The sequence below is a fragment of the Lineus longissimus genome, chromosome 6, assembly GCF_910592395.1.
Source record: "Lineus longissimus chromosome 6, tnLinLong1.2, whole genome shotgun sequence".
In the NCBI taxonomy this organism is placed as follows: domain Eukaryota; kingdom Metazoa; phylum Nemertea; class Pilidiophora; order Heteronemertea; family Lineidae; genus Lineus; species Lineus longissimus.
This window is the reverse complement of record NC_088313.1, coordinates 7,067,785-7,082,636: the sequence shown is the minus strand read 5'-3', so window position 1 is coordinate 7,082,636 and position 14,852 is coordinate 7,067,785. Positions and strand designations below refer to the sequence as shown.

The window sequence follows — 14,852 nt, the reverse complement described above, 5'->3', positions numbered from 1 at the left end:
TTGCGGTAATAACCGCCCATACACCTGTCATTCTACACGCTCTGACTTTGTCAGCTGAGCTAAAAATTGGCAGAGAAGTTTGTTTAGCCCGGACCTCCAGGAATGGGATTCATTCAAGGTCTGAGTTGTCTCTTTTTGAATGAGTTAAATATAAACATGATGATTATTTGTGCCATCTGGGTGGAATAAACTTCAAGTGCCGTCAGGTCACCAAGCCATTAAATCACTGCCACATATTTGTTACTGACACCATTGTCATGCATCTATGCGTTGCCCGTGCACAGCCAAAAGCAATGGGCAGTGTACATGGAGGGAACTCTGTTCCAGGGATGTAGGCTGATGGTGTAGGCCTAGTGACACTGTGCTCTTTTATTTAACCCTCTTGGGACCCATAGTGTACGCACTGTAGAATAGAATAGAAAAGGCTTAAATTCCAGAAAGCACAATCTCGAAGCCCTGTTTACGGGTCAAAAGGGTACCGGTACCAAGACTTTTGATACCAATCTTGACAGTTTTGCTCAGACGGGGGGGGGGGGGGCTTCAGACGAAAGGGTCCAGTCTCAGGACTGCGAAGGGGTAAAAATAAATAAATAAATTTGAAAAATTTGTGCAAAGTTGAACATTGATTATTGAATCAGAATATGGCCCCGCCTCCATGGCGTACGGAGGCCTTTGATAGGTACACCAAGCAATGTTTCGCCTCGACTTCACCAAATGACTACGCCATGGGGCTTATAATGATTCGGTCTAGATAGGTAACCGGAAAAACGCCGACCGACCGACCGACCGACCGACCGATTGACCGACTGACCAGCGAACCTACCGTCATATGCAGTATCCCTTTCGCTTTCTATAGCACATGTATCTGTGTAGTGCCCATCGCAATGGACGTGATGGAGTCCGACATGTCTGACAGCAGCAGGTCATGTGAAATGAAATTGTAAACAAGCGCACGTGCGCTGTTCAAATGACAACAAATGCATATTGCGCGTTGCAGTTCATGCATTGCATCGGTCGAGACACTCGAGTAGAAAAACTACAGTGCATAGATTAGGCCCAAATCATGTTTTTATATCCACCGACCATGTAGACAAAGCATATCTTCAGAGTATCGTTATCAGTTCCTTACCGCGTGGGCTCGTTTTCCCGGTATAATTGACTGGAGATGCTGCTGTCAGACACGTCGGACTCCATCACGTCCATTGCGCTGGGCACTACACAGATACATGTGCTATAGAAAGCGAAAGGGATACTGCATATGACGGTAGGTTCGCAGGTCAGTCGGTCAGTCGGTCGGTCGGTCGGTCGGTCGGTCGGTCGGTCGGCGTTTTTCCGGTTACCGTCTAGATACATGCAATTTGAAATATTTCTGCAAAGTTGAACATGCATTGTTGAATCGGAGCATGGCCCCACGTCCAAGAGGTACAGAGGTCTTCGATAGGTACGCCAAGCAATTTTTCACCCCAATTCCAACGAATAACTAGGCCGAGGAGGCTAATATTGATTCGGAATGAATAATTTTAAAAATCTGTGCAAAGTAGAACATGCATTGTTGAATCGGAGCATGGCCCCGCTTCCATGGGGTTACAGAGGCCTCTGATAGGTACGCCAAGCAATTTTACACCCCAAGTCGACCGAATCACTAGACTGATGGAAGGCTAATAGTTATTCGGTATGAATAATTTAGAAACATTTGTGCAAAGTTGAATTAGAGCATGGCCCCACTAGGTACACCAATAGGTACACCAAGCAATTTTTCGCCTCGACTTCACCAAATGACTACGCCATGTGGCTTATAATGATTCGGTCAAAATACATGCAATTTGAAATATTTCTGCAAAGTTGAACATCATGCATGCATTGTTGAATCGGAGCATGGCCCCACATCCATGAGGTACAGAGGCCTTCGATAGGTACGCCAAGCAATTTTTCACCCCAATTCCACCGAATGTCTAGGCCTATTATGTTTTATCCGTGTGGTCCATTGGAATAAGAATACGATCGATAGGTATTCTGGTTCAGGTGGTTTTAATGTAGAGATGAGACGGCTACAACATTGCTTGGCTCTGGTGGAATTGAAGCAACCCTAAGTATGTTAAGAAGATGCAGATATAGGCCTATTCCTTATATGGTCTTGTAAACAACTAGATCAGAGGTGACATTATCTTAAGGACAATAAGTCATCTGCTTGTTGGTAGATGGCAGTACTGTAGTGTGCAATGTAGCTAGGAAGCTGATAATAGAACATCCCCCTTATCAGAAAAAAAAGAGGTTTGACAGTCCAGAAGTCAAAGAACCAGTTATATAGTTGCACTCTAAACTATTCCACTAACTCTATCATGTCATATATATTGCATGTCTATTATAATTGCATAGTCCAATTTCGATGCAGTTGCATGTGACATTTACAAGGATAATTTCCTGATCTTGGCGAGTGTTCAATTTTTAAGCTTTACTAAAAAGAAATATACTAAAATGAAGCATGTGATTTTTTAAACTTTAAGTTTCGTTGTCTCTCGGTTATTAGCAGTTCATATTTATGATCTTATATTCCTTGTCACTAATGCGTAATAAAGTCTTTGAATCGGGATGGTGGTTTAATCCCTGATAGCTCGCTCCCAGCTACAACGTACGTTGTTATAGTGGTTGTCGGAGTTGGCTCTGTGGTCGTCATGACGGATACAGCCTATCCACAATGTGCATATGTACGTGGTTAGTCCAAGGGAACTTTTGCCACTTTGCAGTTCAGAGTTCAGGAGTAAAACTTAGTAATCTTACCGGAATGTTATAGTTATTTCCGTTCGTACTATCGTTTTCCTATTCCATTTGCTGAATTCGGATTAAAATTAACTTTTTTTCCAGGATCCACCCCTTTTCATGGCAGCCATGTTGGAATCTATTGTTCTCAGCAAGAGTCAAGTCTTTTTCCAGAGGGTGATGACAAAAGTTTATAAATCCTCATACATCCTTATGTGAAAGTCACTTTAAATAGCACCAAAAGTACTCTGACACCATGTTTTATCCGTGTGGTCCATTGGAATAAGAATAAGATCGATAGGTATTCTGGTTCAGGTGGTTTTAATGTAGAGATGAGACGGCTACAACATTGCTTGGCTCTGGTGGAATTGAAGCAACCCTAAGTAGGTTAAGAAGATGCAGATATAGGCCTATTCCTTATATGGTCTTGTAAACAACTAGATCAGAGGTGACATTATCTTAAGGACAATAAGTCATCTGCTTGTTGGTAGATGGCAGTAGTGTGCAATGTAGCTAGGAAGCTGATAATAGAACAGATTAGGCTAATAATGATTCAGAATGAATAATTTGAAAAGTTTGTGCAAAGTTGAACATGCATTGTTGAATCGGAGCATGGCCCCGCGTCCATGGGGGTACAGAGGCCCTCGATAGGTACGCCAAGCAGTTTTTCACCCCGAGTCCACCGAATGACTAGGCTGCTGAGGCTAATAATGATTCGGAATGAATGATTTTAAAAATTTGTGCAAAGTAGAACATGCATTGTTGAATCGGAGCATGGCCCCGCATCCATGGGATTACGGAGGCCTCCGATAGGTACGCCAAGCAATTTTACACCCCAAGTCGACCGAATGACTAGACTGATGCATAATAGTTATTCAGTATGAATAATTTAGAAACATTTGTGCAAAGATGAATTAGAGCATGGCCCCACTTCGATGGGGGTACGGAGGCCCTCGGTAGGTATGCCAAGCAATTTTTCAGCCCAAGTCCGCCGAATGACTAGACCGATGAGGCTAATAATGATTCGATATAAATAATTTGAAAAATTTGTGCAAAGTTGAACATGGATTCTTGAATCAGAATATGGCCCCGCCTGTAGTGTTTTGTGTAACACCCTGTGTATTGAGACCCGTGGTACTTGTGTAGTTAGCGGAACATGAAAATAAAGACTGATAGATTGTTGGATTCAATTCTGTTTTAATCCGTTAATATCAAGTTAATCCTAACGTCACCGGTAGCTAATACAGTACAAATATGGCGACGAGTATCTAGTGAACCCATAGATGTGTTAATTTTTGCAAACCTAAGCCTAAAAGCAGAAAATGGCGGTAGCGTTAGAAGTGGCCCCACTTCCTAAATTGGACTGCACTGGTGAATTGGCCAATGTAGGGCCCCGGTGGAAACGTTGGAAGAAAGCATTTGAGTACTATGCTGTGGGAAAAGGTGTCACCCTGGCTGCTCAGAAGAAGGCACTTCTGTTACACTCTGCTGGTATGGAGGTACAAGATCTGTACGAGACGGTGCCAACTGTGCCATTTGTCGCTGGGTTTGAAGGTGAAGAGGATGACGTGTACAAAGCTGCCATTCGAAAACTGGATAGGTATTTCTTGCCGAGGTTGAATGTAGCTTACGAGAGACATGTGTTTCGACAGTTAAAACAGGAGGATGAAACGGTTGCCCAGTTTGTCTCACGACTGAAAAAGCAAGCCCTAAATTGCGAATTCGGGGATGAGGGGGCGAAAAACGAACAAATCCGAGATCAAGTTGTCGACGCATGTAAATCATCAGGTCTACGTAGGAAACTCTTACAAAAAGGGACTGAACTGACACTAGACAGAGTTTTAGAATTAGCTAGAGCAATGGAAGCTGTCGATTTGCAAATGAAGGAAATTGAAGCCAAGTCGGTGTCCGGTGAAGTCAATTGTGTGAAAAATGCCTGTGACGTAAAAGAGAAAAAGACATTAGCTTGTTACCGTTGTGGACGACGTGATGGACACCTCAGTAAGGACCCGTCATGTCCGGCAAAGAGCGCCACGTGCAACAAGTGCAATCTAGTTGGACACTTTTCCAGCGTTTGTAAGACGAAACAAGGATGGATGAAGAAGGGCAGAGATCCGAAACAGGGAAAAGCTAATCCGACGAAGAAGGGCAGAGATTCGAAACAAGGAAAAGTTAACCAGGTCAACGCTTCAAATGAAGATGACGAGTACGCATTCTTGATAGGGAGGAAAGGTTGCAGCCTGAATAGTGGTATGGTCGATGCAGACATCGGTGGAGTCAACGTTAGAATGCTGATCGATTCGGGATCAACTGCTAACATCGTGGATCGTGATACTTGGAGATACATGAAAAAGCAAAGGGTTACGTGTATTTCTGATAAGTCGAGTAAAAGATTGTATCCGTATGGTACAAAAGATCCATTGTCAACATTAGGGACTTTCTCAGCAGATGTGAAAATAGCAGATCATGAAGTGAATGCTGACTTTACTGTGATCGATTGCGCGGGTCGACCACTTTTAGGTAAAGATACTGCTGAAAAGTTACATGTTTTGAAAGTTGGTCCAAATGTCAACATGATTCAAACTGAGCAATGTAATCAGGGTAACACTAACAGTTCAACGTCAATGGGGATTGCCGAAATCAAGAAGGCATTTCCAGAGTGTTTTAATGGAATCGGTAAACTGAAAGATTACCAGGCAACCATCCACATTGACCCAAATGTAAAACCAGTTGCTCAGTCAACACGTAGATTTCCGTTCAGTACGCGTGGAAAGCTTGAAAAGAAATTAAAGTCACTTGCCAAAGATGATATAGTCGAGTCAGTTGAGGGTCCAACTCCTTGGGTTAGTCCGGTGGTGATTATTCCAAAAAAAGGTGATGACATCAGGTTATGTGTTGATATGAGGCAGGCGAACAAAGTATTATTCGTGAGCGTCACCCAATTCCAACTGTCGAGATTTTAGACAGGATGAACGGTAGTCGTGTGTTTAGTAAACTAGACTTGAAATCCGCTTTTCACCAAATTGAGCTAGATGAAAAGTCGCGTGAAATCACAACATTTTGTACACACGTTGGTTTATTTCGATATAAGCGTTTGATGTTTGGGATTAGTTGGGCTCCTGAAAAATTCCAGCACATCATTCAACAAGTTGTAGCAGAATGTGAGGGGTGCGAAAACATCCATGATGACCTAGTTGTACATGGTCGCGATACGGAAGAACACGATCGGAGACTGTTTTAAAGTGTTAAAGAAACTGGCTGAAAAGGGTTTAACGCTTAACGAGGAGAAAATTAAACTCAAAATGGCTGAATTAGAGTTCATGGGACTCATTTTCAGTGAACATGGGATTGCGCCAACCGCCGAACGCGTTAAGGCTGTTGTAGAAGCCCGCAGACCGCAGACCGCGTCAGAAGTTCGCAGCTTCATGGGTATGGTCAACTTCAGTGGTAGGTTCATAAAGAACTTGGCAACGATTGCAGAGCCCTTACGGTGTTTAACGAGACAGGACGAAAAGTTTGTGTGGGGTCCTAAACAGGAGAAATCGATCAAACAGCTAAAGGAAGCGTTAAGCAACACGGACTGTTTGGCTTACTTCCAAAAAGATGCAGAGACTGAGATAATCGTTGATGCTAGCCCTGTTGGATTAGGCGCGATGCTAGTCCAAAAACAGAACGGTGTGAAAAGGGTCATCAGTTATGCCAGTCGAAGCCTATCTCAAGTGGAGCGCCGATATTCACAAACGGAGAAGGAAGCTTTAGGGATTGTGTGGTCATGCGAAAGATTTCATGCTTATGTGTATGGTATACACTTTGAAATCGCCACCGATCACAAACCGCTCCTGTACATTTATGCGCCAAAATCCAAACCTTGTGCTAGAGTAGAAAGATGGGTTCTGAGACTCCAGTCTTATGATTTCACCATAAAGCACATCCCTGGAAAACAGATGGTGGCTGATGCGCTGTCCAGACTCATTGCTGAGTCTAAGCTTGAACAGACTGATGAAGCAGAACAATTTGTGCGTTTCATTGCGCAGGAGGCTAACTCCTATAGCCCTCAAAAATTCGTGATATTGAGCGCGAATCCGCCGCTGATGAAAAACTTTCAGTTGTCCGTGATTGTGTTGAATCAGGTCACTGGGAGAATTGTCCAGCTGAGTTTAAACCGGTTAGGAATGAACTGTGTGTCGTTGGTAAGCTCGTTCTGCGTGGCTGGAGACTTGTTATCCCTGAATCATTGAGGAAACAAACTGTAGATTTAGGACACGAAGGCCATCAGGGTATTGTGAAAACTAAGGAGAGACTCAGGTCCAAAGTATGGTGCCCCGGCATTGATCGTGACGCAGATAGAAAATGTCGCACGTGTCATGGGTGTCAGCTAGTCGGACGAGCTGAAAAACCAGAACCTCTAAAGCGCTTTGATCTGCCAAGTTCAGCTTGGCAAGATACCGCCTTAGACTTACTAGGTCCAATGCCTGATGGGGAGTACATTGTGGCAATAGTGGATTACTACAGCCGGTTCTTTGAAATAGACATTGTAAAGACAATAACCTCAGCAAAAATGATCGAGTGCTTGGAACCGATATTCACCCGTTATGGATATCCAGAGTCGCTGAAAACCGATAATGGGGCACAACTCAGGGGACAGAATACTCCCTGATCTTGTCTGGAACTTCTGGGTAGTCAACCCCAGTTGTTCTCCTTTAATTTTGTTGGTTTGAAGTATTATTATTATTATTATTATTATTATGATTATGATTACGATGATGATGATTATGACGATGATGACGATGATGATGACGATGATGATGATTATGACGATGATGATGATCATGACGATAACGTTGACGATGACGATGACGATGATGATGACGATGACGATGACGACAACGATGACGATGATGATGACGATGGCGATGGCGATGACGATGACGATGACGATGACGATGACGATGACGATGACGATGACGATGTCGATGATGATGATCATGACGATGATGATGATGATGGCGATGGCGATGGCGATGGCGATGACGATGACGATGACGATGACGATGACGATGATCATGACGATGATGATGATCATCATGACGATAACGATGACGATGACGATGACGATGACGATGATCATGACGATAACGATGACGATGACGATGACGATGATGATGATTATGACGATGATGATGATTATGACGATGATGATGATCATGACGATAACGTTGACGATGACGATGACGATGACGATGACGATGACGATGACGATGACGATGGCGATGTTGATGACGATGACGATGACGATGACGATGTCGATGATCATGATCATGACGATGACAATGACGATGACGATGACGATGACGATGGCGATGACGATGACGATGACGATGATCATGACAATGATGATGATCATGACGATAACGATGACGATGACGATGACGATGACGTTGACGATGGCGATGGCGATGGCGATGGCGATGACGATAACGATGACGATGACGATGACGATGACGATGATCATGACGATGATGATGATCATCATGACGATAACGATGACGATGACGATGACGATGACGATGATCATGACGATAACGATGACGATGACGATGACGATGACGATGACGATGATGATGATTATGACGATGATGATGATCATGACGATAACGTTGACGATGACGATGATGATGATGATGACGATGATCATGACGATGATGATGATCATCATGACGATAACGATGACGATGACGATGACGATGACGATGATCATGACGATAACGATGACGATGACGATGATGATGACGATGACGATGACGATGATGATGATGATAATTATGATTATTATTATATTCATAAGCACCTAGTCGTGGAGACATTGCTGGATTCTCCACTTCATAATGGGGACGTCCCACCGGTTGTGGGGCTAAAGGAAAGACCCCACAAAACATTGTCACCAAAACGCTTCCCTAAGGTCCAATGCATGCAAATTCGGAATGTCCCCACAATTTGTCCCAATGTCCCCACTCCTATAAGAAGTTTTTGGTGCCCTTTTTTACCACTAGAGAGCATCACAACTACCCTGACCCAGATTACCAATTGTCTTCAAATTCCCGGTCATATAACTGGGCCAGTCCATGAGAGCAATGACCTCATTCCAACTTGAGCTCGAAATCAGGTCAGTAGCCCAGTGATGACTCATGCACAACTTCCATACAAACCGATATGCTTTTTCCTACCAGAACTCGCATAGGCCTCGTTCATTTTTGTAAATAGGCGGTGGTGTAAAATAGGGTCCAGAGTAGGGAAACAATGTAGGTCCTCGACGGTTTTAGGCGTGGCCCCGAACCCGGGTTCTGGCCACACAACGCAGTAGTACTATAACGTGTAGTTTTATCTTTAGAATGTTAGATGCTTAATTCGAATGACGTAGTCATATCTTGGTCAGTTCATTTCAACAAATTTGTGGGTCAGGCCACCCAATTTACTACCATTTATTCTAAGGGACAGCGTATGCGAGGAAATATGTGTTCTTCAAGGTCTCCAACAAATTCTATTCTGACTGGTGAACTCATGGGACGAATTCCTTACCTAGCCGTGCATACATTGATATGTATGACGTTTATTACACTACTGTCGAATACGTCTGAAACATGGATACATCGTTGCATCGATCAACAAATTAGGGTCGGCGGAGCAGGGAGGGGGGGTGCCCCCCCCCCCCCCCAATATCTGGCCAGAAGATGCCCCTTTTTTGCCAGAAAGCATTGCGAGACGACACATCCAAAAGGTCTCCTATCTCTAATGCAATTTGGTGCTGAAATGCCGGGAAAACGTGTATCCGGTGTTCCAATTTTTTTTTTCAAATCTTCTGGGGAGAGAAAGAGTAGCGACTTAAAATGGGCCTAGTAGATTGTTATAAAGAAGCGTTAGTGGATTTTTGCTGCAGTTCCTTTTGCTGGCCCATTCTAGAATATGCGTTTAAAGCCCTAGACCATTTTTTTCTCTTTTGCCCAAGCAGGATACTAGTATGTCGCCACGGTTTAATAAAGAATTAATGCAAGTCTCCTTGAATCTTGACCGATGTAACATCTGTGGAATGTTCCCCACACTCTTAAAAATAAAGGTTTTTGAGCTTCTGAAAAACCATTTAAGGGTTTTTGGCCAACACAAATATGGACCCCGTAGAGGTTTTTTGGTAAAATGAAAAACCCCAAATGGTATTTGAGATCGTGAAAAACCTCTTGGGGTTTTTCACTTCGCCAAAAAACCTCTACGGGGTCCATATTTGTGTTGGCTGAAAAACCATTAAAGGTTTTTCAAGAGCTGAAAAACCTTTATTTCTAAGAGTGCATGTGTCATTGTTTCCAAACATAGAGACAGCTGGAGAGACCACGACTTTTCAATATAGGGGAAAACACAAAAAAAGTCGTCAATCTATCGTTGACTGCTGACTGCTCCCAAATTAAACAATGAGAGGAAAACACTCAAAACTTGAAACACACAAAACCATTACACCTGTTGCAGTGAATACAGTCGCAGAGTGCTAGTGCATATGAATTTCCTCTAGATAGAGCCGAGTTGATTTGTTTTTACTCACAGTGGGAACGTCTTGGAAATGTAAATGGATTTAAATATTCGCGGACGCATAGCATTATCGATATTCTTTGGTCATATGACGACATTTTTGATGCGTCTTGGGTCCAGAACCCCAGACTTGATCATAGATGTGATTACATCTATACATAGGATCTCGATATTGTTTCACTGAACATGCGTCAGATTCACTTGTTTACGTTTGTCCTCTTTTTAACATCATGGCTGTACCTCAGTTTGATTTGACTTGTCATTTACTAGTAGTGTGAATAGGGGCCACAGTCCACAGACGCATGAAACACACCCCAGCTGTTATCAACATTATTGAATCCTGATCGATATATTCTGTCGAGGATGAAAAAAAAACCTTCAATTAAGCATGCGAAAACTTTGTGCAGCTTCAAGAGAATATTTTTTCCTCTCGGGATTTCACCACACTTGCATGCTTAGATTTGAATAATGAGGTTAACCCTTTCGTTGCCAGAAATTTCTCGAAAATGGTCCTTTGTTCTTTTGTTATTAAGCGTGCAAGCGATGTTTCTTTAAAAGCCAACAATACTGCCGTTTTGGGAGATTGCGGCCGTTTCAAACTGGTTTCTTATTATTCCAAAGTCAAGGTCATGAAAAATTGGTTACGATTGACCCACATGCCTTTCTACAATATATGCAACAATGGCATATGAGTGCCAATTAAAAGATTTGGAAAGGGGAAGGCCAAACTGGGTTGCAAATGTGATGCGTGATATGTTGCGTAAGACATGTCAGAACGTGGAGAAGAACAGTTTATCTCCGAGTTCAAACAAAGAATAAAGGACAATTATCAACAAGAATGGTTTGCCAGATTGAAGAATTCAACAACTTTATCATACTACAAACTCTTTAAAACCAATTTCGAGGCAGAGCTATATACCTCTAGTGCTTCCATAAAAAACATTCCGACATTGTATATATTGCAAGTTTTAGATGCGGCCTCTTCAGAGACAAGCGTGAACTAGACTTCTGCCGCTACTGTGGTAACAGAGAAGTGGATGATGAATTTCATATCCTCAATATCTGTGTTTTTTACATGACTTACGGGTTTGATCTTTGCCGTTTATACTGCCAACTATTCAATCCTTCATCAATACTATGTCTTCAAAACATTATGATGTATTACGTGGTGTATCATCGTTTCTACAAGAAGCAAAAAGGCAAAGACACGATATGTGAGTGTAACGCAAGTTCTTAATGTCATTGTATACAATTGTATTAACATGCCAGTAGCTTCTACACCCCCCCCCCCCGCAGTGGTTATCCCGCCCCTTTGCATGAGGATGACGGACGCCGCAATCCGAAAAGACTGGGTTCAGAGTCTAGTAGCTTCTCCTTGTTATTATACTGTAAAGGGGCTGGTGGCCTAAATATCAGTCAAATAAATTAAATTGAATTGAAATGAATATTGATTAACCCATAATATACAACAATTCCAGTTGAACCAACCCTTCCCTAGTACGCCGGTATAAGTTTTAACTCGCGTATGTCGCAACGTCGACTTGAACACTTGACCAGCATACGAGTAAATCGGGTTTGGTCCTCCCCCATTGTTTGGATGTAAATTCATGCCAAGCTTGATGTAAAACTTTCACAACGAATGGATATCTATCATGACTCGACCGTATAAGGCACGTGTATAATATACCAGGCTTCGGCCACTTCTCAGGCTCACCATGACCATGTCCACTTAAACGAGTAATAAAAAACATTGGAGTCAACTCAACAGGTGGAGCCCATAGGCTATTACTGGCAAGATGGACAACGCGCGTCCCCTCAAGCGACTAATTATCTGAATTTTATTTTCTCATGGAATCGAGCCAAAAAATATTTTCAGATGCATCAGAATTTTACCCTTTCGAGGCCAATCATGAATTTATGCGGTCATATGGCGACAGAGAGGTTGTCATCATGAAATGTTGTATTGAATGTAAAAGAAAGTGTTCAACTTGGCCTTTCATTGTGTCGTGAATGTAAAAGTATACACTACAATGTATTGCATTAATAAATTTATTTGATTTCTGTACACAGAGAGTAGCTTATCTATCTTCATTCAGTATTTTGTTCTTTGACATCTTGATATTATGCATAAAGTCACATTTATGAGCAAAGTCACCTTTATTACTGTTAGGTATACAGGGTTTGATCCACACTTTCCTAGCGGAACTCACCACCAAATGGCAGCATGGCAAACTGACAATAATCCCGGGACGCACATACATGTATTCACCATGAGCAGGCTAAACAATATCACTATGGTGAGCAAGGAAAGATCGACATTCACGATGGAGAGCATGGTATAAACAACGCAGAATTCACGCATGAATCAATACCATACAACGATATTGCACTGCAATAATCGATGAGGTATCAAGCTCGTCCCGCCGAACATCAGGAAGGAGGCAGCAACCTTTGATCATATGACAAAAAACCCGCGATAAAAGGCAGCCGTTTGGATAACCAGAACTGGTTGACGCGGACGGCTGCCCAGGGAGCCTACGCCCCGGCGGCGAGGCTCTGATATGCGGTGACGGCCATCAGCCAATCAGTGAAGATGTTCCGTCTGCACTGGCACATGGAGAACGCTAAACTGAGCTGCTGCTCGGTCTTCGGGCCTTTGGCGAATTGTGTTTCATGGTTGTTGAAGAATATATTTATGAGTGGAGCGACATGGAATTAATTCAGGAGTTCAATAAAACTGATACATTTAGTTTGTGGACTTGAGAAATAAACTGCCGGGTAAATGCCATAGCCTAGGCCTACTGAAACAGCCAACTAGATACAAAGAAAATATCAATAGATAGAATTAACGGAATATAGAATCTCAAACTCATCGATTTTTATACGACTATTTTATGCAGACCAAGTACATTTAGGGCCTACATTTTTTCCAGACCTCTTTCACACTTGATGTCCCGAACTGTACGCTGAATTTTGTCTTCTGAAGCAGGTTTCTTACCGAGTGGTACCAAGAGATCCCAGACCACTAGGAATTACAAGTACTTTATACGCGATTACAGGTCATGTTTTGTAACAAGTTAGACCAACTTAGGTTGACACGAACGGCAACTCTCAGGGAGTCTGTGCCACGCTGTGGCGGGGGATGTACGATTGAACGTTTGAAGTCGGCTGCGTACTTTTAATACTCCCTTACTCTAAGGTTTCATGCAAGATGTCCTTGTATACGACAGCGGTCCATTTTCGCTAGAATGTGAAATCTCGGAGTAATTAGAACTTCTTCAAAATGAATTCAAATTTCAAGGATGGTATGCACGGGGTATGCAGTTGTTTTCCAGGGAACTGCATCCCAGCCTTGAAATTGGTATTAACAGCACTTTAAACGAGTTCTACTTGCTCCAAGATTTCAAGCTCTAGTTTGAAATGTCCCATGATGGAAAGTCATTTGTTACCCGGACAATCAGGCGCTGAGCTATTGACGGTCGAGCGGCTTCTTTAGAGCCGTAATTCGTCGAATACAGAAGGGGAGAATTTTTTTCAGGGGGGGGGGACACTTTTATTACTACAATGGGACTTTAGATACGGTTTCTGTCAGAATTGCAGCGAACTAGAGATGCAAGTCGTCAGGATCCAGAACCGATTGTCCATGGATGGTTCAATATTCAGACCGTCCTTGAGATGCATAGACGATAGGATCGATTGGTTGAGCAGGAAATAGGGAGACAGAATATTCTACTTTCATCCATCATCCATAGGCTAATCCTTGAAGAACTGGTGAACTACAATGTATGCTTGAACGATGAATGTCTCGTACACATAACATACAATCATAACATACAAGGCCCTAGTACTCAGAATGGGAATCGTTTGGGCAAATCAGGGTTATATGTAATTGCTAGTTTTATCTACAATCTTAAAAATAAAGGTTTTTGAGGGTTTTTGGCCAAAACAAATATGCACCCCGTAGAGGTTTTTTGGTAAAATGAAAAACCCCAAATGGTTTTCGAGATCGTGAAAAACCTTTAAGGGTTTTCACTTTGCTGAAAAACCTCTACCGGGTGCATATTTGTGCTGGCTGAAAAACCATTAAAGGTTTTCAAGAGCTGAAAAACCTTTATTTCTAAGAGTGTACAGGACACCAAGTGGTATGTAACTAAGTCGGCTACGTCACACCAGACTTCGACCTTGGGAAACATTTCGTTTTGGGGAGAAATTTCCCTGTACATTTTTACATACAGATTCTTTCTCGGTCGATTTGGACCCTTTATCATTGAGACATACATTGTAGGCATTTTTTTCTCAGATGATAAAGTGAAATATGAACTATATGATTGGCAAAAAGGTCCCCAAGTCTTCATAAATGAGTGGTCGTCATGCAAATACTTGCGTACATCTCTTAACATTTTTGAAAACTGTGACGTTGCCCACTACAAAGTACGGTACTTGACAGGTCACTGCCTTATTTTCACCCTGCATAAATTATCAGGAAGCCAACAAACACAGCTATTAAGTACATAAATCAGATA

General features: G+C 42.5%; 1 protein-coding gene across 1 annotated transcript in view; it reads right to left on the bottom strand.

The window, feature by feature from the left end:
• LOC135489535 (uncharacterized) overlaps positions 1–3,114 on the bottom strand; it is a 91,255-nt gene extending 88,141 nt beyond the window's left edge. The window contains exon 1 of the mRNA XM_064774928.1: positions 2,779–3,114. The gene's annotated coding sequence lies outside the window, so the exon portion shown is untranslated. The remainder of the gene's footprint in view (positions 1–2,778) is intronic.
• Between the last annotated feature and the right edge of the window lie 11,738 nt (positions 3,115–14,852).